The sequence below is a fragment of the Sus scrofa genome, chromosome 8 (assembly GCF_054392235.1).
Source record: "Sus scrofa isolate SSC_HxYL_T2T_F1_AM1 chromosome 8, Sscrofa_HxYL_maternal_Yorkshire_Landrace_v2.0, whole genome shotgun sequence".
Classification (NCBI taxonomy): Eukaryota; Metazoa; Chordata; class Mammalia; order Artiodactyla; family Suidae; genus Sus; species Sus scrofa.
Window position 1 is genome coordinate 20,143,428 of NC_139390.1, and position 22,158 is coordinate 20,165,585.

At 43.2% G+C, this 22,158-nt stretch overlaps 1 protein-coding gene and 1 long non-coding RNA gene across 2 annotated transcripts in view; one reads left to right on the forward strand and one right to left on the reverse strand.

Moving 5' to 3' along the window:
• CCKAR (cholecystokinin A receptor) overlaps positions 1–7,068 on the reverse strand; it is a 32,451-nt gene extending 25,383 nt beyond the window's left edge. Inside the window, exons 1-2 of the mRNA XM_084971714.1 lie at positions 6,893–7,068; positions 458–533 (exon numbers count right to left, since the gene is read on the reverse strand). The gene's annotated coding sequence lies outside the window, so the exon portion shown is untranslated. The remainder of the gene's footprint in view (positions 1–457; positions 534–6,892) is intronic.
• Positions 6,102–10,184, forward strand: LOC146400360 (uncharacterized). Its single transcript, XR_014812283.1, has 2 exons — positions 6,102–7,321; positions 7,724–10,184. It is a non-coding gene; the product is annotated as an uncharacterized LOC146400360 (long non-coding RNA).
• Positions 10,185–22,158: the final 11,974 nt, after the last annotated feature.

Sequence of the window (22,158 nt, forward strand, 5' to 3'; positions counted from 1 at the left end):
GCAATTGTATCTCCAGCTGTTCTGCAACAGCTGGTGCATTGCAAGCATTTAATGCATGAACAGAGGGAGGAATTGATATTATTTCATGTCGTTTTATCGTTCTTACAGACAGAAGACAATTTTGGAGTCTGGGATTTTTCCAGACTGGATGGAATCATCTTCCTTATTTTACTGGAGATATAACCGTTTTGAAAACTCAGTAAATATTGTAAATTTACTCACAGGTAAATATTGTGATATATTCTCTTGGATGAAAGGCTGTTTTCAGGTCATTGATAATATGGCCGCAACAACAAAAGTAATAATAATAGCTAACACCGATGGACTTCTGTTTCAAGAGCTTTATAAACACTGATTCAGGTAATCCTTCAGCTTACCTCCTGAGGGAGGAACTCCTATAATCCCCATTTTTCAGAGAGGCTGAGTAATTTCCCCAAGACCACAACAGAAAAGGTACCTGTTGCGTTAGACTCTTTCCTCACCTTCCTCAGGTCATACATGCTCCTCAGGAATCTAATATCATGAATTTCCACCTAAGGCAAAAATGAACATGCCTTGAAACATACACAGTCATGCACTGTTTCAGGAAGTTTGTAAACTTGCAAACATCTAACCATAAACCATAGGTTAATGACCAATGTGAAAATATCCTCAGGCTTTGGAGTCAGAGAATCTAGTTTCTTTCCTTTTCTTTAAAGCAGTGATTGTTAAGAACAAATACTGGAGTACATGCCCTTTGGTGAAAATCCAAACGTTAGAGGTGATGTGTAAATTCCCTCTGACCAGTTAATTCCCAGACTCTTCCAAGAAGTAACCATTGCTAGTGGTTCACTTTATATCCATTTAGTATCCATTCAATGCTTTCCTCTGTACCCATGGAAATTACTTGGTGTGGTTGCATGTTATTGGAGAGTTTACAGAAATGATAATTGTATTGCATCTTTTTTTCTGCAGCTAGATTTTTCCACTTATGAATCAACTTGGAGGTTTTTCAGCCTGTATAGGTCTGCTTTATCCTTTTAGGCTACTGTGTAATTTTTCACAGTATGGATGCATCAAGCTATTACCATTTTCTTTCTAAGTGAGTTTAGATTGTCACTTAGAATTGTATGAATTTTAGCACATGTAGGGATTCACATGCTCGCTGTCACAATTAAGTGACAGACCTGTACGATTATCACTGAAAACGTCCTGGCATTGCCTTTCATAGTCACACCCTCCCCCACCCTTGCCTCTGGAAACTGCTGGTCTGCCCTCCATCACTAGCATTTTGTCTTTAAAGAATAAATAAATGAACCCTGAGACTCTTTCCTTTCATTCAGTATATAATGCATTAGAGGAGCAGTTAGGTTGCTCTGTGTAGGGGGAGTTCATTCTTTTCTATGCTGAGAACGAGGTCTTTGTGTGGCTGAACCGGCAGGCATTTATCCATTCACCTGTAGAAGACCATTTAGGTTGCTTCCGGTTTGGGGCAATTACAAGTAGAGATGCTCTGAACACGTACGAACAGGTTTCATGTGAACCCAAGTTTTCATCTCTTGAGGGCAAACGCCCAGTCATGGTATGGCTGAGTCCTACGGTCAATTAAAGACATTACCAAAGGGTCTTCCAGAGTGGCTGTATCACGCATTCTCACCTTTGTACCACAACAGCTTCACAAGCACCTCCTTTTCCCCCTTCTCTTGGGACGGGATCTTTCCTTCAGGCTCGCCTCCTCTAACGCCCCCTCCCTGCACCCTTCAGAGTGCCGAGGTCCTCCCTGCACTCCAGGGTCCTGGAGGCAGCCGTCCGTAAGGGGCCTTGGGAGAGGCAGCCCCTGCCTGCCTCCCTGTCTTGGTTTCCGAATGCCCTCCCTGGAATGAAGGTGGAACTACTCTTAGCTGTAAATTTCATTGATTTAATATCAAAATCAATGGGAAACCTCTGAATCTGGCCACGTCTTCTGCCTGTCATAGCTCAACCTTATTGACAAGCAGAGAATTCTAACTGGGGAAAAATCCAAATCAGAGAGCAAGTGAGTCATTTGAATATACAGGTAACAAAGCAGGAGAAATGTGAAAAAATCCATTTGTCTGTGTCCGTTCATGGTTTTCATTACCATTTCACAGACAGTATTGGTAAGTAAAGCCAAAGAATCAAGCTATGGAGGACTTTGGTCTTAGAGTCAAAAGTCATTGAACTGTGGCTGCAAGACAGGCAGAGCTCTGTTCCTACAGCAACAGGCAGAGAGGGAACGTCTCTGTTGTAAGGGAAAGCCCAGCACATTTACTTTTAAAAGCCTTCTCTGTTTTTTTGTTTTTTCCTTTTTCTTTTTAGCGCCAAAACTTCTGCATATGGAAGGTCCCAGGAGAGGGGTCAAGTCAGAGCTGTAGCCGGGAGCTATAGCTGCTGGCCTATACCACAGCCACAGCAAGTCCAGATCCTTCACCCACTGCATGGGGCCAGCGATTGAACCTGCATTCTCACGGATACTAATCGGATTCATTTCCGCCGCGCTACAATGGGAACTCCCCAAAGCCTTCTCTTTTAATCATATGTATTGCAAGAATCGTTGAGTTGAGTGAATTCATTTGTAAATGGATATAGGATGAATCTATTCCAAATGTCTCTGAGGAGGCAGTGAAGAAGGAATCATTCCGGAATTAAAAGTTTCCAAGGGAGTCCTGGTGCGCAGCGAGGAGCCACCCTCATTCTGACCGTGAGTGTTAAAAAGGAAGATGCAGGAGCAGGCTGGGGGAAGCTGGCGATTTTAGTCTTTTTTTTTTTTTTTTGCATTTTTAGGGCTGAACCTATGGCATATGGAGGTTCCCAGGCTAGGAGTCGAATTGGAGCTGCAGCTGCCAGCTTGCACCGCAGCCACAGCAATGCCAGATTCTTAACCCACTGGGAGAGGCCAGGGATTGAACCCGCATCCTCATGGATACTAGCCAGGTTCGTTACCGCTGAGCCATCACGGGAGCTCCAGCCTGGTGATTTTAGAGTAAACAGTAGGCTCAGAGTGTTGATGAGCATTGACTTCTGCGAGGCGGGGGGCGGGGGGAAAGCAAGGACAAGCTTCAAGATGGAGCTTTGTGGGATCGCAAGGAAATGTTTCCTTCAGGGTCAGAAACCATCCCTGCAGGGGAGTGAGAGTGGTCAAGGCAGATGGCCTATGAAGGACCACGGTCCTTGGGGAGACTGCAGCAGGACTTGCATTTAATTCACCATGAACATGAACATTGGGGATTTACTAGAAAGTAATTTAATACACTGTCTAAATGAAAACAATTTTTTTTTTTTTTTTGGAAACAAAGAAGAAAAGTATTGGTCTGCCACTGAAGGAAAAGGACTCACAAGCAGAGAGAGAAGAGAGGGTAAGGGAGTTCCCGTTGTGGCTCAGCAGATTAAGAACCCTACTGGTATCCTTGAGGACGCGGGTTCCATTGCTGACCCTGCTCATCGGGTTAAGGATCTGGCGTTGCCATGAGCTGTGGTGTAGTCGCAGATGCAGCTGGGATCCCGTGTGGCTGTGGCTGTGGTGTAAGCTGGCAGCTGTGGCTCAGATTCAACCTCTGGCCCAGGAACTTCTGCATGCCGCAGGTGTGGCTGTAAAAAGGAAAAGAAAAAAGTGGCATTTTAGTAGTTCTCTGGTGGCTCAGCTAGTTAAGGAGCTGGCACTGTCCCTTCTGTGGTTTGGGTCGCTACCGTGGCTTAGGTTTGCTCCCTGGCCGTAGAACTTCTGCTTGCTACTGGTGCAGCCCTAAAAAAGAAAGAGAGAGAGAGAAAAAGAGAGGGTAGGGAGAGGAAGGGAAGGTGGCTGAGAAAGGAGGGTGTTGTGGAGGGGGAGAGGAGATGAGATCCACAATCCTTGAGCAGCAGGGGTTTTAATCATGGAAACAGAGTCTGCAGTGCATGTGCCACGTAATCCCGTCTGTACTTCCCTATCCTGCACCCGCCCTGATACAACCTTCGGGAGAGATTCACGATGCTTTCCGTGCCGGCAGGTCAGACTCATGCTTCTTTAGGGTGGCTTTGTTTTATTTGCGTTACAGGTAAAAGTGCAATTAACATCCACCTTTTGGTAGCCTGAGGACTCAATAAAGCACAACACGAATTGCTTCACATACAACAGACTGAGCGTTTGCAATGGACCTGTCACTAGTCTATGCGGTAGAAACGAAGTGATTTACAGGACACATAGAGTCTTGTCCTTATGGATCTTAATAAGTGGTCATGTTTTTTATCTTCCTTCTAAGGAAGCATTCGATGTAGGAGATAACACAACCAAAAGGGAATTTGGCATCTCATTGCGACCGTGATATCATACCTGCATAGATGAGCAATCCCTTTGGTTGTCTGATAAATTAATAATCTTGGCTAATATTTGTTGCTTGCTCTTGAGGAGTTTTCCTTGGGTGAGGGGGAGGAGGGTTTTGTTGTTGTTTGTTTTAATGCACTACATCCTTACCTAATGCCTATAAAGCAAGTATCTGTATTACCCTCATTTTAAAGATGAGGTCAATGGAGCACAAAGGTCTTGAAGCACTTAGCAAATTTTGGCAGAGGTGAGATTTGAACCAGATGTTGGCCTTTAAAGCTGCTACTCCACTTAGTATGATAATCTCTACTTGAATCCATGTTGCTGCAAATGGCATTATTTCATTGTTTTTCATGGCTGAGTAATATTCCACTGTGTTTGTGTGTGTATACTACCTCTTCTTTGTCCCTTCCTCTGTCAATGGATATTTAGATTGCTTCCATGTCTTGGCGATTGTGATTAATGCTGTAGTGAACATTGGGGTGCGTGTATCTTTTCGAATTATGGTTTTCTCTGGATAGATGCCCAGGAGTGGGATTGCTGGATTATACGGACCTCCTGTACAGCACTGGGAAATCTGCTCAATATTCTGTAATGGCCCATATGGGAAAAAGGAATGTATATATACAACTGATTCACTTTGCTGTACGTTTGAAACTAACACAACATCGTAAGTCAACTACACTCAAAAAAAAAAAAAAAAAAAAAAAAAAAAAGCTGCTACTCTAAGGAGACACCATTCTCCTGCTGGAGTGAAAAGGCCTATTCCCCTGGGAAGAAATGTGTTATCTAATGACTCTGCCCACACAGCCCCTAACGAGTTAACTGTTGGACAAATGTTTGCTTTTCATAAAACAAACCTTAATGCCTTTATCTTTCCAAATGTGTGTCGTGTCGACAAGGCGTTCAGGGAGCCAGGGAACAGAGGCAGGAGTAAGCCTTTATTTACATTTGCAGAGGGCCGTTCAGCATTTTTCTTGTCTACGGAAGAACGCTTACATCTGTCCGCAGAGCAGCTTCTGGGGCCTCACCACTCTTTGCTACTGCTGCTCCCCCTTCCCAGCTGCTAAGACAGAGCGCTCCGCTTCATCCTCAGGGTACTGAGACGGTGGCGCTTGCTCCCAGCTCCAGACAGACAGTCTCTGGGCCAATGCCAGGAATAATTCTTCAGCAGATGGCCGTGTGACTCCTTCCTTTGTGGCCCAGGTTAATTTTTTTCCACTGCCATAATCATTTCTCTTGTGAATGACATACCTTCTTCTGGGTTCATTTCTCTCTACATTTTTTTTTTTCTCTTTGCTTGCTTTTTTTTTCTTCCTGTTATTCAAAGTTAACAGTGACATTAACTTTGTTTGAATAGTGCTCCCTGAGTTACAAGTGTTTCTGTTTACTTGCTTTAATCCTCACCAGTGTTTCATGAGATGGGTTTTCTATACCCATTACACAGATGAGGAAATTGAGACTCGGATATTTTTGGTGATTGGTCCATTGTGATTATAGTGACATTTGTTGTTCACTTAAGATCCATTTCTCCTTTTTCTAACACCTTTCCAATTTTTTTTTTTTTTTGTCTTTTTGCCATTTCTTGGGCCACTCCCTCGGCATATGGAGGTTCCCAGGCTAGGGGTCGAATCGGAGATGTAGCTGCCAGCCTACGCCAGAGCCACAGCAACATGGGATCCAAGCCGCATCTGTGACCTACACCACAGCTCCCGGCAACGCCAGATCTTTAATCCACTGAGCAAGGCCAGGGATGGAACCCGAAACCTCATGGTTCCTAGTCAGATTCGTTTAACCACTGCGCGACGATGGGAACTCCACATAGTCCCAATTTTTGTTGGAGTTGACTTCCCAGTCTTAGAGCGTGAGGTCCTTCATGAAGCTGAGTCAGCCAATGGTCCCACCAATGCTTATTCAAGCAATGCACCACCTGAGCCTCATTAAAAATTGATCAGTGACCTCCTCAGAGGTGACCAAAGCTCATCCTGGGAGTGATCTGGAGAAGGTCCTTCTTTTCATGAAACATGAAACCTCAGACTCCACAGGAGAAAACAGATGCTGAAATGGAGTTGACGCAGAAGGACACAGAGCCAGAAACAGCCACTTTGCTGTACGCTTGAAACTAATACAACATCGTAAGTCAACTACACTCCAAAAACAAAACAAAACAAAACAAAAAACCAAGAAAAAAAAAAAAAACCCAGTAGAGAGAATCCAGAAGGAAGATGCCATAAAGCCAAGACCCCACCCTTTCCAGCTTAAGCCAGTGAGCTGGGTTTCTGTGGTTGAGTCTGGAATCCCACCCCTTGTGCTCATAGCAGCCCAGCCATGTGACCCAGCTCACCTGATTCCAGCCCTGGAGGGTTTGCCCTGGCTCAGAGCCACCTTCAGGGGACCAGCCTCCCACCGTCTGAGTGTGACCAGAAAGCATGAGGGGCCACTTCATTGCAATGTCCCCGCTTCCTCTGCCCCCAGATCTTCATGTTCAGCCCACCAACTGCATTTCTACCTGTTTAACGGGTCTCCCTACCATCTTTCCCGGGATAAAAACAGAGTTAAACTCCCTTCCCTCTCCTCCCTCTCACCCTCACTCACCCAAAGCAAGAAGGCAGATGTCTACAAGCCAGGAAGCAGACCCTTACCAAGACTCTGAACAGGCTTCCAGCTTCCAAACTGTGAGAAAACAAGTTTGCATTTAAGCTCCGCCATCTGTGGTATTTTACTCTGGCAGCCCCAGCAAACTAAGACAACTGGATTCCCGAGCTGTCACTACACCCAAGACAGCCCCTCCTCAGAACTTGCACGTGAGGAGCCTGCTGAAGAGGCTTTTAGCCTTGGAAGAGGTGAACGAGTGGGGAGGAATCAGCAAAAGAGGATGCAGAACTTTCAAAGGGAAGAGGGCAAAACAGTGACCCAGCTGACAGGGACGGGAATGCTGGGCTGAAAGCTGGTGAACAGAACGAGGTTAGAGCCACTCTTCATATGATCAAAGATCCTCAGGTTTTAAGGAGGAAAATATGTAAGGTGAGTGAATAATAAAACAACCAATTTAGTGATTGAAAAAAAAAAAGAGTTAAAAATGTCTAGCTTGTAAACCCAAAGTCACCCTTTTTTTATTCCATTTTGAGTAGGTAGATGACCTTTCTCATAGTTTGAGAGTTTCCTTTCTCCTTCTGAAGAACTGAAAAACAATAGTTAATAGCTTTGCAGTAATATCTGCCCATTCCCTGAGGACCTTAGAATAAATGCTATCAGACTCGGCTAATTAGAGTGTGTTCAGCTTCTAGCTATTCTCTGTCATTCTTTCTATTTGTAGAGACAGAGATTAAAGAAAAAAACAGTTAAGAGCTGCCCTAGTGGGACTGTCTTTTGTCTGTTGCTTTTGCATTTTGTTTTGTTTTTCTCTGATTTTTTTTTTCTTTTCAGGGCCATACCTGTGGCTACGCCAGAGCCATAGCAATGCCAGATCCGAGCCACGTCTGTGACCTACACCACAGCTCACGGCAACGCTGGATCCTTAACCCACTGAGTGAGGCCAGGGATCGAACTCGCAACCTCCTGGTTTCTAGTTGGGTTCATTTCCACTGCACCACAAGGGGAACTCCTAGAATGGGTTTTGAACCTGGTCCTTGTGCTGCCTGAATGAAGACTCCTGCCTCTAGCTTTTTAGGTTGAAGGATGTAGCGGGAGGTCATGTGAAGCACCTGATTAAAGTGGAGAAGGAGGCAGCAGGCAACCAAAAGCCCCCAATATGGTCAACCCTGACCACTGTCGACCTCATCATAGACTTACTTGTTCAGTGTGCTTGTGGTTTAATTTCCACCCTTCCTCCAAGGAAAAGGAGAGAAAGGGAGCTGTCTGCACAACCTGTTCAACACCAGGCAATGGAAAAATTCTGTTCGTCATCCCAGTTTGTATCTGCTACCCTAAACAGCCAAATAACAGAATTCTCTAATTGTCATCAGGATGTCTGCTTGGCACAGGTATGGAGAAGGTCAGATGTCTCCATAGTTGGCTTTGTGGAAGGAAAAAAAAAATTAGAGCGGTGACTCAGAATGTAAAAATCACATTACTTTAAATGATATGAATAGCAGTCAAGGCAAGAATACAATTATCTGCAGGTGGAATCAGAAAGCAGCGGGTCACTGTCACAGTGCAGAACGAGGTTTGTGGTCGTCTGCGTTCCTTCCTCTTCCAGACAATCTAACTGACCGTTGATCAAACACAGTCGAGAGCACGGGAACTGACCCCAGTGGATCTAAGGAAATAAGATGATGTCTTGGTCCGTTGGGGCTGTCGAAGCAGAATACCACGTCACCACGTGGCTTCTAAACAACAGAAGTTCCTTTCTTACAGTGTTGGAGGCTGGGAAGTCCAGGATCAACATGTGGGCGATTCAGCGTCTGGCGAGAGCCTCCTGACTTCCTGGTTCACGAACAGCTGTCTTCTCCATGTCCTCACGTGGTGGAGGGGCCGGGGGGGGGGGTCTCCTGGGTTTCTTTTTTAAGGGCGCTAATCCTGTTCATTAGAGCGCCCCCTTTCTGACCTAAGTACTTCCCAAAGGGTCCCCCTCTAAATATTATCACACTGCGGATTGGGATTTCAGCATACAAATTTCAGCATATAAAAACTCAATCTATAGCAGATGGCATTTCGAGTTAGAGGAAAACAGACTATTGTTATTATTCAACAATTCATGTAGGAGCGATGGATGAGCTATTTGAAAAAATTAACTTCTATTCTTACTGCACCGCATACGTGAATTAGCCAGTGTTCTTGGTGACAGACAATGGAACGCTCTCTAGCTAGTGTAAGCAGAAAAGGGAATTATTAAAGGGTATTAAGTGGCCCCAAGACGCTCTAAGAAGGCCAGGAATCAGGCCTGAGGACTTTGCAGCCAGGAACAGCCCAAATTACAGCACAAGCCAGGTCTAGTGGAGACCCTACTGCTCCCCTCCTGAGTACCGACCTCCAGACCTCAGCCCTGGAGCTGCAGGAAAGCTGCTGCCATCAGAACCTCTGCCATCGCTGCCTCTGAGGTCTGGGGGCCCCTGCCCCCACCCTGCCCAGGGTGGATTTTCGGGCTCCTACCCCACCCATCACTGGTTTCTCAATCAAAATTTCACGTGGATCGGGAAAGCCTTGGTCACATGTGTGAGCCCTATTGGCAAGGGCAGCTGAATGTCAAACGTCTGGCTTCCACCACAAGGGAGGTCCAGACAGATAAGGTGGGAACATTCCCTACGCGCGCGCACGTGCGCGCGTGCGCACACACGCACACACACGCACACGCACTGGAAGGACTATGTCCAAGTTGCCACTCAGCCAGAAACATAATGAATATTCACTATAATACTTTAGAATAAATTCTAGAAATTGCAGAGTTAACTGTAAAAAAAAAAAAAAGGAGCCCTAAAAAGACTGGAAGAAGATACAGGCAAATATTGAACAGATCTTGGGACAAAGAAGGACTTTCTGAGCATAAAAGCCATAGAAGAAATCACAAAGGAACAGATCAATAAATTCAACTACTTAAAAAATCCATTCCTTCTTACAATAAGCAAACTATGAACCTTTTGACTGATCACCCCACGTGACATTTGCCCCTTTAAAATAAGCACATGCATAAGGCCAAAGTCATCTGAGTGAAATATACATGGACGGTCATCGGAGACCACACGGTTTGAGTCCAAATGAAACTCTTCGCGTCCTCTCAGAATCATCTTCAAACCAGCTCTGCTCTACTCCGGAGGATGACGTATACTTCTGAGGAAGAAGCCTTTGTTTTCCCCAGTCTCTTAAGAGTTGTTCTTACATATTTGGGAAGTTTAATTATTTTTATTGCCCAAATTACTTTCTGTCTTTTAGAGGAATTTAAGTTAATCCACATCTAGACTTATGAGTTTCTTTTAATTAGCAAGAAGAACGGCTTGGGTCACCATGTCGATATTTCCTGCAATTCTCTCCGCTCTGTTTACAAGGTAATTGCTGAAAGTATTATTGCTGAAGGGGAGACCGACGCAGGGCAGTTAAAAAGAATTGTCTTTCTTCCTTTTCATTACAGCTCTGGGAGAATGTTGGGACCCGGTTCTTGCGGCTGGCTGGGGTCTGACTAGTGCTTTTTACTGACAGCATAAAATATACGTTGTTACATTTTTTGATTTCTGGTCAGGTTCAGTTGATAACCGACATAATCTGCAAAGAGAATGAGGGAAAGAAGGAAAGCAAATCAGGATCTCGACACAGATGTGCCCAGGGAGGTGAGGCTGGTGGTTAGGGCAGTGCAGGTGCGGGGGCACATCCCCCACGCTGAGCAGCTCACTCTGCGTTAGGGGAAGGGATGCGCAAGAACCCATAGATGGGAGGAGATTAGGAAGGGGTATCTGATCAGAGTGATCTTAATTGTTTTGGAGTTTGTGATCTAAGGTTAAGCAAAAAAGGGTACTTATAAGCAGACATGAAAACCAGCATCTATTCCCAGCTTGTACTTTCTTCCCATCCTTTGCATTTCCACTCCCATAAACCTACCAATGTACCCATTTCCTGGCAAAACTCAGAAAAAGTCAGAAAACTTCATTCTGGCATTATTATATGCCAGCTAATTTTGTTATTGTCAGCCCTTTTTTTCACAATAGCAGGAGTGGTGAGTTAAAGACGGTGCAAAATCTGGCGTTCCCGTCGTGGCTCAGTGGTAACGAACCGACTAGTATCCGTGAGGATGTGGGTTCTATCCCTGGCCTCGCTCGTGGGTTAAGGATCTGGTGCTGATGTGAGCTATGGCATAGCTTGCAGACGCAGCTTAGGTCTCATGCTGCTGTGGCTGTGGTGTTGGCAAGCAGCTATAGTTCCGATTCAACCCCTGGCCTGGAAACTTCCATATGCTATGAGCATGACCCTAAAAAAAAAAAGGCAAAAAAAAAAAAAAAAAAAAAACCCAAACATGGTGCCAATTCTAATCTGAGCTGGCTCTAGTTTTGAGCAGTGGAAAGTGGTAGAAATTCTTACTGTAGAACTTCCAGGGCTGCGCCTTAAGAGAACGGCAGCTTCTCCTTTTAAGTCCCTAGAAAGTTCCCTCTGGGAATCCAGTTGCCACAATACAAGAAGCCCGAGAAGTGGAGAGGCCACAGAGGGGGAGAACTGGGTCACTTCAGCCTCGCTCCCAGCAGAGAGAGGCAGCGCCAACTGGCAGGCATAGGCGTGAACCACCTTGTACCTTTCATCCTCCCAATGATAGCAACGCAGCTGACACCACGTGGAGCAGAGGAACCACCAGACGGAGCCCAGCCTACCCAAAGAACTGGGGCAGAGATCATAGATGCTTGCTGTTAGGTTAAGCCAGTAAGTTTTGGAGTGGTCTGCATAGCCATAGGTAATCAAAATCACGATTTTTGATAAAATATCAAGATTTCCCAATAAAATAACTGGAGGATGCTTTGTTTGCTAAGCAGTGTGTCAAGTTTGCATGGGTTAGTGTAAAATTCAGAACTAAAGTCATATGGTAATAAAAGTTTGGTGGAATTGCACAAGATGAAAAATCCTGGAGGGAGAAGGAGAAGGGGCAAAAAAGAGAATGAGAAAGGAAGAGAAAGAAAGATGGATAGAGCGAGAGAGAGAGAAGCTCACATAGCATCCCACCCTCTAGCACCCCCTCTGGTGGCAGGTTAGCAGAGAAGGGAGCTGGGGGAGGAAAGACTAGGTCACTTGCTATGGGGACCAATGAAGACGTCCACTTAAAACTTCCTTTCTCCGTATTTGGCATAAAAAGAAATAAGCTCCTCTGTAATTTAATGAGCCCTATATCAGAAAGGCAAACAAACAAGCTTATTAAGCAGAAGGTCTAAACAAGGGATTTCTGGATGACACCAATTTTCCTTCATTCAAAGAAAAAAGGCAATGACTTTAGTTGGCATGTCTTGCTTTAGAAATTTGTCTGTTTCCATAAAAGGGAATCAGCACGACAAGGTCATGCCACAGGTCTCAGATGTAGCTTGGGCCTTTGTCTCTAGGAGTCACCCAGAAGCAGAAATATACCGGTAAAAAGTTCAGGAAGGCTATCTATCGAAATATTAAAAGTGAGAAATTTGAATCTTTCTAAGATCAGGTAAAAGGCAAGGTTATTCCCTCACACCACTCCTTTTCAACATCATGCTAGAAATTCCAGCTAATACAATAAAGCAAGAAAAGAAAAGATGTACAGCCTGGGAAGGAAGAAATAAAAATATGACATGGTCATCTATGTATAAAACCTGAAAGATCTGACATTAAAAAAAAAAAAAACTCCTGGAACTAATAAGCCATTATAGCAAGCTTGCAAGATACAAGGTTTTTATACAAAAGTCAAATGCTTTTCTATATATATACCAACAATGAACAAGTGGAATTTGAAATTAAAAATACATATCATTTACATTAGCATCCCCCCAAATTAAGCTTAGGTGTAAATCTAGCAAAATATGTACAGAATTTATAGGAGGACAACTACAAAACTCTAATAAGTAAAATTAAAAAAAAAAAAAAAACGAAATGAATGGAGAATTATTTCATGTTCACGGGTTAGAAAACTAAATACTGTCAAGATGTGAGTTCTTCCCAACTTGATCTACAGAGTCAATGCCATCCCGATTAAAATTCCAACAAATTATTTTTGTAAATATCAACACACTAATTCTAAGGTTTCTGTAGAGAGGCAGAAGACTCAGAATAGCCAGCACAACATTGAAGGAGAAGGACAAAGTGGGAGGACTGACATTACTTGACTTTGCCAGTGCCCTAAGGTAAACTACAAGCTTTGGGTGGTTATGCTGTGTCATTGTAACTTCATCCTTGCTAACAAATGTACCATTGTGGTGAGTGATGTCGGTAATGGGGGAGGCTTTCTATGTGTGAGAGATACATGGGGAATCTTTCTATGTTTCTCTCGATTCTGTTGAGAACTTAGAACTGCTCATAAAATAGTCTTTAAAAATTAACAGTGGTCCTTTTTTGCTGATGGGATGACAAGCACATTTAAATTTTTCTTTATACTTTGCCGTATTTTCTGATTTTTTACTACTCAATGAATTTATTACATTTATAGTTGTACAATGATCATCACAATCCAATTTTATAGGATTTCCGTCCCACACCTCCTGAACTGTTTCCTTTGGAGACCATAAGTTTTTCAAAGTCTGTGAGCCAGTATCTGTTCTGCAAAGAAGTTCATTGTGTCCTTTTTTCAGATTCCACATGTCAGTGAAAGCATTTGATATTGGTGTTTCATTGTCTGACTGACTTCACTCAGCATGATAATTTCTAGGTCCATCCATGTTGCTAAAAATGCTGGTATTTCATTCCTTTTTATGGCTGAGTAATATTCCATTGTGTATATGTACCACATCTTCTTGATCCACTCCTCTGTCAATGAACATTTAGGTTTTATTTTTAAAAAGGACATTTTGCTCTTATCATTGTAGAAACAAGAAAACCATTTCAAATAAAAAAAATAGCTCAGAACTGTTTATGAACTTGGGATTTATATATTCACCAGAAGTCTCAATTCCAGTAACATCTTTGCTATACTCTCAGCTCGACCCCTCTGTCCTTGGCTGACCAAGGGAATACCTACTCATAACACTTAATGATGGCTTCTCCACTGTTAGAAGACTATTATGATATTTTTCCCTCATTCCTGGGGAAAATGACACCAAATTTTTTAGACTTTTCTCCCAGAGCCAATTTTATCAACCTTTTCATCATGTTAGCACGTCCCATTGGCAACCCCACCAACAATGAAAAATAATTACATTTCCCTGACCTCCATCAAAGCAGGTTGACCAAATCCTATAATGGATACCTGGAGAGTCTAAAATAAAACTTGCTGGATCATGTGCATCTGAGAAAGGGCTAAATGAAGAATAGTGGCTACATGGGCCCCTGAAGGCCTCCAGCAATGCTTACATTCCAACCACACCTTAAGTTGTTGCTCAACTCTTATCCAGGGGCAGGTTTTTTTTTTTTTTTTCCGATCTGGAAGCCATTTTATTTAATTTATTAATTTATTATTTTTTATTTATTTATTTATTTTATTACTCAATGAATTTATTACATTTGTAGTTGTACAATGATCATCACAATCCACTTTTATAGGAGGATTTCCATCCCACAACCAGGGGCAGGTTTTAACTTCTGATAACATGAGCCCCAGGGACCAGACTGCTCCATTGCCAATTGTTCTGCCTTCATAATAATAATAGTTCTAATTGTTATCATTAATGATAACAGAATGATCCCATTGGTATAGTATTTTTATTGCTACTATTACAATTCATTCTTATAATTTGCAATAGTTATTTTCTAAAGAGCTACTAAAGGCTTTAAAATTAGTGGATACTGAACCGTTGCTCTGAGGAGAAATACAAGGTATGGTACCTGCAAGCCTTTGGTCATTTTTTTTTCTTTTCTTTTTTTTTTTTTTGTCTTTTTCTAGGGCCCCACTCTGGCATATGGAGGTTCCCAGGCTAGGGGTCTAATCAGAGCTGTAGCTGCCAGCCTACACCAGAACCACAGCAACACCAGAACTGAGCCTCATCTGCGACCTACACCACAGCTCACAGCAACTCCAGATACTTAACCCATTGAACAAGGCCAGGGGTCGAACCTGTGACCTCGTGGTTCCTAGTCGTATTTGTTAACCACTGAGCCACGATGGGAACTCCTGGTCACGCTTTCATCAATTGATCAATACATCCCTTATTTCATGTGTGCTTCTGTTTGAAGACACCTTAGTTAGCCTATAGTGCTGATTCACTGACATTGAACTCATGGCCAATGGCACCATAACTCATGCCTGAATGCCTCTTATATCTGTATTCTCTCTATGGGGCATACATAGCACAGCCTTCTGCTCGCACTTAGAAACCCTAGACATCACTTCACTGTTATGCATGGGGACTATTCTAACTAGAGACATCACCAATGAAAAAATTCAAAAGTCATGGCACTAACTAGACTACAAAAATTAGCTTGTTTACAGTATGAGAGCTGCAACACGAAAGCAAAGCATTTCCTTGTTCAACCTTAGTTGGAAACATGAGCATTGAGTTCCTCCCTAATTTATAGAGACAAATACATAGCAGAAGAGCAAATAAACACGTTTGCTAAAAAAGAATTCCTTTGTCTTCTTTCTCTATTGGCTCAGAACTTATCGGGCCCTGGCAGGTACCCCAACACACAGTAGGAGCTTGATCGAACTACATGGAATCCAAAACAGCTGAAATTTCTACCTCTCATTTCTGGAATGATCTGAGTTACCCTTTTTTGGGGGGATGCATAGAGTTTTTCAGAGAAAGGGATACTTTTTACAGCAAACTGTGAGAGAAGCCACCCAGCAGGTCAGAATAACCCTTCAGGCTGGGCTTGCAATTTCAATAACTGCATAGGCAGGGGCTGGCTTTAACACAGCAGGACCACCCATTTCGGGGTCTTCAAATCCCACTGAACACAAACTTAACAGAGCTCCCTGCTTCTGTCAGGACTAAATAGTATCCAAACACCAACCAGGAACAAGGTTGGCCCTTGCAAATGGGGTAGATTTGCTTTGTTTTGTTTCAGATCCTATTATCAGTCCCCCCGGGGGCACATTATATTCAGAAGAGATCTTCCCAGGGAGCAGTTGGTAGCTTTTACAGTTTGGCAAGGTTGATACAGGATTGGGTTTGGAGGCGACTGGAATGAAGTAAAATCTAAATGCCATTTTCATTCCAAGATCTGAGTTTATCTTAAATCAGCAGCTGCAAAATATGAGCATCTAGCCCACAGGAACATAAAGGGGAAAGTCCAGGTTAGATTTCCAGCAAATTTGTCCTCTTGTTAGGGCCTCTCTTCAAAGCCTTTTGAAAATTACCAACATAAGTCTAAAACCTTATGTATTTATTTATCGTTTAGAAGCAGCTTGGACAGCTCTGTTCTAGAATAGAATGAAGACAGAAGATCTTTCACTGAATATTTAGTCTGTCTGAGCATACAGTGTTAGATGCTCTCACCAATAATATTCCATAACCTCCACAAAAGGACTCTGGAAATTGCATGTTATCACGCCATTTTACTGATAAAGACACCAAGGTTTAAACCTATAAAGTAATTTGCCCACAGCAGCTCAGTTAGTAATGGGAGAAGGGAAAGAGAATTGAAATCTCTAAGACCGGGAGTAGAATTAAGATTTTTTTTTTTTTTTTTTTTTTTTTTTTTGCACTCAGGGTCAAAAGCCTGACAAATCTGACTACCTTAAGCAAAAACAAACAAACAAAAAGACTTACAAAAACACTATAAGCAAAACAATATATCAAGAGCCCCTACATTTCAAAGTGAGGTGCAGAAACATGTATATAGGACTTGCAAAAAGATGTTTAGAAAAACCTATCTTGTGACCCCCAAAATGAGTGAGCTGGAGAGGCAGCGCTGGGAGAGAGCTACGTGTGCTGTGCATTCTGACTTCCTTCCATGAGGGCGGGGAGGAGAGCACTGCCTTCCGGCAGTAAGCCACATTCTGCAGGTTGCAGACAAGCGTGACATGTGTCCCCTGGAGGTGAAGGAGCCCAGGAAGTTGTAGGTGACCCACTTCTGAATAATTCTACAGGCAGGTGGCTGAGTGATGCTGCTTGAGGCAGCTGAATAGAAAGGTCCACACAAGGTGTAAACTGTAGTTCATTGATGGGGAGCACAGATGCTTCCTGGAGGACCAGCTATGGGACAAATTGGAAGGAACCAGCTTGGAGTCATCTTGGACTTCACTCAAGAGAACTTTCTAGAAGAGTAATGTGACTCCAACAAAGGGAGTGGACAGTCAGATGCCCAGAGCCTTAGGAAGAATTATAAGTAGCCAGTGGAGGAAGGAGGGGGACCCTCTCTGTTAAGGAAGCTGTGATCACTCGGTGTATCTCTGGGAATCCATGAAAGCATCTCGAGAGAGTAAGAATCGACTTTGGGATTCTCCATACAGTAGAGCCAATGCTATGCATTCCAATTCCCAGGGTACACAGACTACATTTCCCAGCTGCCCTTGCAGTTTGGTGGGATTATATGGCTGTGTGACCAATGGAGTGTGGGCAGTAGTAGTGTGAGAGCCACCCTCCCAGCTAAAGTGCATCCACAGGATCCTCTGTGCTTTTCCTCTTTTCCACCAATAGCAGAGCAGGATGAGGCCCTAGAAAATGAACAGGCCACAGGCTGGAAGAAGTGGGGGCTTTGAGTACTACAAAATACTGCCCTCCCTAAACACTGCCCTTCAATTTACCCTATTAGTAACATGTGAGAGAATTGGTTTCCTCATACCTTCTTCATAGAGTTTCATATTTATTTTCTGAGGCCATAATAACAAAGTATCAAAAACATAGCAGCTTGAAACAATAGAAATGATTCTCTCACAATTCTGGAGACCAGAAGTCCAAACCCAAGGAATTGGCAGGGCCAGGCTTCCTCCACGGATTCTGGAGAGAAACCTTCCTTGCCTTTTCCAGCTTCTGGTGGTTCCCAGCATATCCTGGCTTCCTCAGCTTGTGGCTGCGTCACTCCAGTCTCTGCCTCCATCTTCACATGGTCTCACCCTCTTCTGGCTGTGTAATGTGTCTCTACTTCCTTCTCAGAAAGACGTTCATCATTGGATTTAGGGCGCTGGATAATTTAGGATGACCTCTTCATCTCAAGACTTCCAACTTAATTACAGCAACGAAGACCTTGCTCCAAAATAGGGTAACATTCATGGGTTCCAGGGATTAGGATAAACATTTATTTCTTGAGGAGTCACCATTCAACCCACTACAAGTTGATGAAAACTTTAAAAAACCTTTACTAAACAAACAACAGCAACAAAACCTTTACTAATTTAGATGAAAAAATAGGTTCTAGGTATTTTTGCCAAAAGTATCTTTGCCACAGGCATCTTTGTCACCTAAAAATGCCTATTTTTCTTACATTTGTGGGCTCACACCTATAGCTTTCCTTGCCAACATCTTCTGTTCCCCTTGGTGTCTCTTCCTTCCTGTCCAAACACGCACACCTGCTTCCTATCTTGAAGTCAAACACATGAGGAAGCATAGGCTGATGGAAGTGATTGCTCTTGCTGAATAATAATGCAGGGTCTTGAAGCAAACTGTTGGTGGGAATGTAAATTGGCACAACCACTATGGAAAACAGTATGGCGGTTCCTCAAAAAACTAAAAATAAAACAACCATATGATCCAGCAATTCCATTCCTGGGCATCTAGCTGGAGAAAACCATAATTCAAAAAGATATAGGAGTTCCCGTCATGGCGCAGTGGTTGACGAATCCGACTAGGAACCATGAGGTTGCGGGTTCAGTCCCTGCCCTTGCTCAGTGGGTTAACGATCCGGCGTTGCCATGAGCTGTGGTGTAGGTTGCAGACGCAGCTCGGATCCCACGTTGCTGTGGCTCTGGCGTAGGCTGGCGGCTACAGTTCCGATTGGACCCCTAGCCTGGGAACCTCCATGTGCCATGGGAGCGGCCCAAGAAATGGCAAAAAGACAAAAAAAAAAAAAAAAGATATAGGTACTTCAGTATTCATTGCAGCACTATTTACAATAGCCAAGACATGGAAGCAACCTAAATGTCCATGGACAGTGGAAAGGATAAAGAAAATGTGGTACCTATATACAGTGGAATACTACCCAGCCATAAAAAAGAATTAAATAATGCCATGTTCAGCAACAGGAATGGACCTGAAGATTATCATACTAAGTGAAGTTATTCAGACAGTGAAAGACAAACATCATATGATATCACTTATATGTGGAATCTAAAAAAAGGATACAAGTGAATGTATTTACAGAACAGAAACAGACTCACAGACTTTGAAAAACTTATGGTTACCAAAGGGGACAGGTAGCTGGTGGATTGGCATATGAACACTGAGGTATATGGATTGCCCAACGGGGATCTGCTGTATAACAGAGAGAACTCTACCCAGTATTCTGTGGAATGGATATTTGTATATATATGACTGATTCCATTTGTTCTACATTAGAAATTACCACAACCTTGTAAATCAACTATACTCCAATAAAACTTAAAAAGAAAAGTAACCCTATTAAAAATAAATAAAATAAAAAAATTTAAATCTAAAAAAAAGCTAACAACAATAACAAAAGGAAAGGAAATGTGTGAAGAAAGAATAAAAAGCAATCTATGGTAAAGAAGAAGGGTTGAAATGATTTTTCCTAAATCTTCCTGCTCTGAAAAAGTGATTTCTTTGCAACTGAGAAAAAGCCATGCTGATGGGCTACTTTGTTTGAACATATGAATGGTGATACAATAGAATAGGAAAGGGTAATTGAAAGATTATAAAAATTTCATTGCATTTTAAAATAAATTTTCCACCTATATATTTGGGGTCATCAGAAGACAGAGGCAAATGCCATTTAAATACTAGTTCTCCACGAATTTTAAATGACAAAATGAGACTGGAATTATAATGTAGTAGTAGAATTACTGTAACCTGTGTACTATTTTGTCGTTGTTCTTACCATACCGTATTGTAGCTATTTGTTGAATGTGTCCTCTACCGATTGCAAGCATCTGCTTCTTTTTTATCTCTGTGGTTCCAGTGCTATACGGTTTGTTGATTTCACTTATAATAAATAATGGCCACCAATTTGCACATTAATGAAAGAAAAGTTAGCTCCTCCCCCACCAAATCTTTTTGTAAATTACAGTTAGGCCAAGATGTATTAGTCAAGACTCTGTCAGTTGTTGGGGCAGAATTTTAACTCAGATTGGCTGGAGTTAGTTGTGGATCCTGTAAAGGATAGTTCACAAAATTAAAGCAAGCTTTTTGGGAGTTCCCGTTGTGGCTCAGCAATAATGAACCTGACTAGTATCTATGAGGATGCGGTTTTGATTTCTGGCTTGCTCAGTTGGTTAAGGATCCAGTGTGGCCATGAGCTGTGGTGTAGGTTGCAGACGCTACTCGCCTCTGGTGTGGCTATAATTGGGAGCTGCAGCTTTGATTCGACCCCTAGCCTGGGAACTTCCATATGCTGCGGGTGTGGCCCTAAAAGTAAATAAATAAATAAATAAATAAATAAATAAACAAAGCAAGCTTTGTAGGCATCATGGCAGCTCCAGGGACGTCTGAGATTGGAACTGGACCCCAATGCCCCAGGGCTGTATATATCTGCCATCATATTTCTGGTCTCTCTTTATTCTCATCTGTTGAAGATGAGCTTTCCCCATGTGGAAGGGAAAAGTGCCACCAGCAGCTCCAGTTTCACTTTTTTCTTTCTTTCTTTCTTTCTTTTTTTTTAATGTCCTTGTCCCTTCAGCTCCAAGTGGAAAAAATCCAGAGAAAGGCCATGTTTGGCCCAGCCTGGTCACTTTCTCACCTTTGAGCCATCCTCTGTGGCCAGAGGAGTGGGAGACAGTGGCCTTCCGCAGAAGAGAGGCTGAGGGGCTGGGGAAGGGGTCGGGGGGCATCAATCCTTCAGAAGAGGAAGCTTGTTCCTTGGCTTGGAGGATTTGCGCTACATGGACAAAAACAACAGCCAGTCACCTCAGAAATGCTTTTGCTCTTCGGAACAAATCCTACCTCAATCGATATTTACCAAGTTGCCAAAGATTGACACGGATGGTTGGCAACGGCAGAATTTTGAGAGCCGGTGTCAAAGAGACGGGGAGGCCCAAAGCACAGGCTGATTTCACCTTCTCACCCTTCGGAGCCCAGCCCCAATGCTGGTGTCCTTAATTTCCAAAAGGAGGCTCATCCCTTTGTTACTCTTATGGCTCTTTCCTGTTCTCTCCCTCTCCTTAAGGTACCTTGCACTGGTACATTCCCTCTTTGGCTGTTTTGAATAAGCCGATGTTCTCCCCTACAAAGGGAGGAAGGGATCACTCTATTGTATCCCCAGCACAGAACACATGGTACTTAGAATAAAGGATGGATATAATTGCTAAAGACGTCAACACGAGTAAGATTTTTTTTTTTTTTGGCCATGCTGTGGCATGCAGAAGTTCCCTGGCAGGGATTGAACCTGTGCCACAGCTGTAAGCAGAGCCACAGCAGTGACAAGGCCAGATCCTTAACTGCTGAGCCATGAGGGAACTCCATGAATAAGCTATTCGAGGAAGTGTGAAGACAGAGCAAAGCTGAGAGCCAAGGACTTGAGCTCGGGGAGGGCCTGAATTAGGTTGAGTTAGAGGGAAGATGAGAGGGAAGGGGAGCCAAACAGAGAGGGAGCTGGAGGAGGGAGATTCGGCTTGTTGCCAAGCATCACTCTAGCCAAATAGGATAAAGTTGCGTTGAAAATGGGAGAGGTGGCAATGTTTACTGCAGTGAATCAGAAAACGATTTAAAAAAAATTTAAAGTCACAGTCCCCTAGATTTGTTCTGGAAGAGAGAGATGAGGCTCAACTCACCACCGCAATCACTCCTGACCTGACTGAGACTGGAGGGGGAGGGGACGCTCTCCCCCTTAGGAAAAGCCTGAGCGCCTGAGCTCTTGGCCTCTAGCCCAGCCTACGAATTTGATCTGAGATCTTTGCAGCCCTTCAGAAAAATGAATAGTTGCAAAGCTTCTGCTTGGTATTTACTTTGTTAAAGGTCATCAGTTGGGACTCACTTCTGGTAAAAGAAAGACGAGATTAGATTTCCATGCAAAAAAGAACACAAACGCAGGCTGGAATTGAGACGAGGGGTGGTGGGGGGCCTCGAAAACACAGTCCTATCCTGACCTGAATTCAGAGTATGTGAATCAGAATTTCTGCAGGTACAGTCTAATCACTGGAATTTTTTAAAAGTTTTACTCCAGCGTGAAATCAGGATTGAGCTAAACACAACTATTTGTATTTATTTACTTACTTACTTACTTATTTA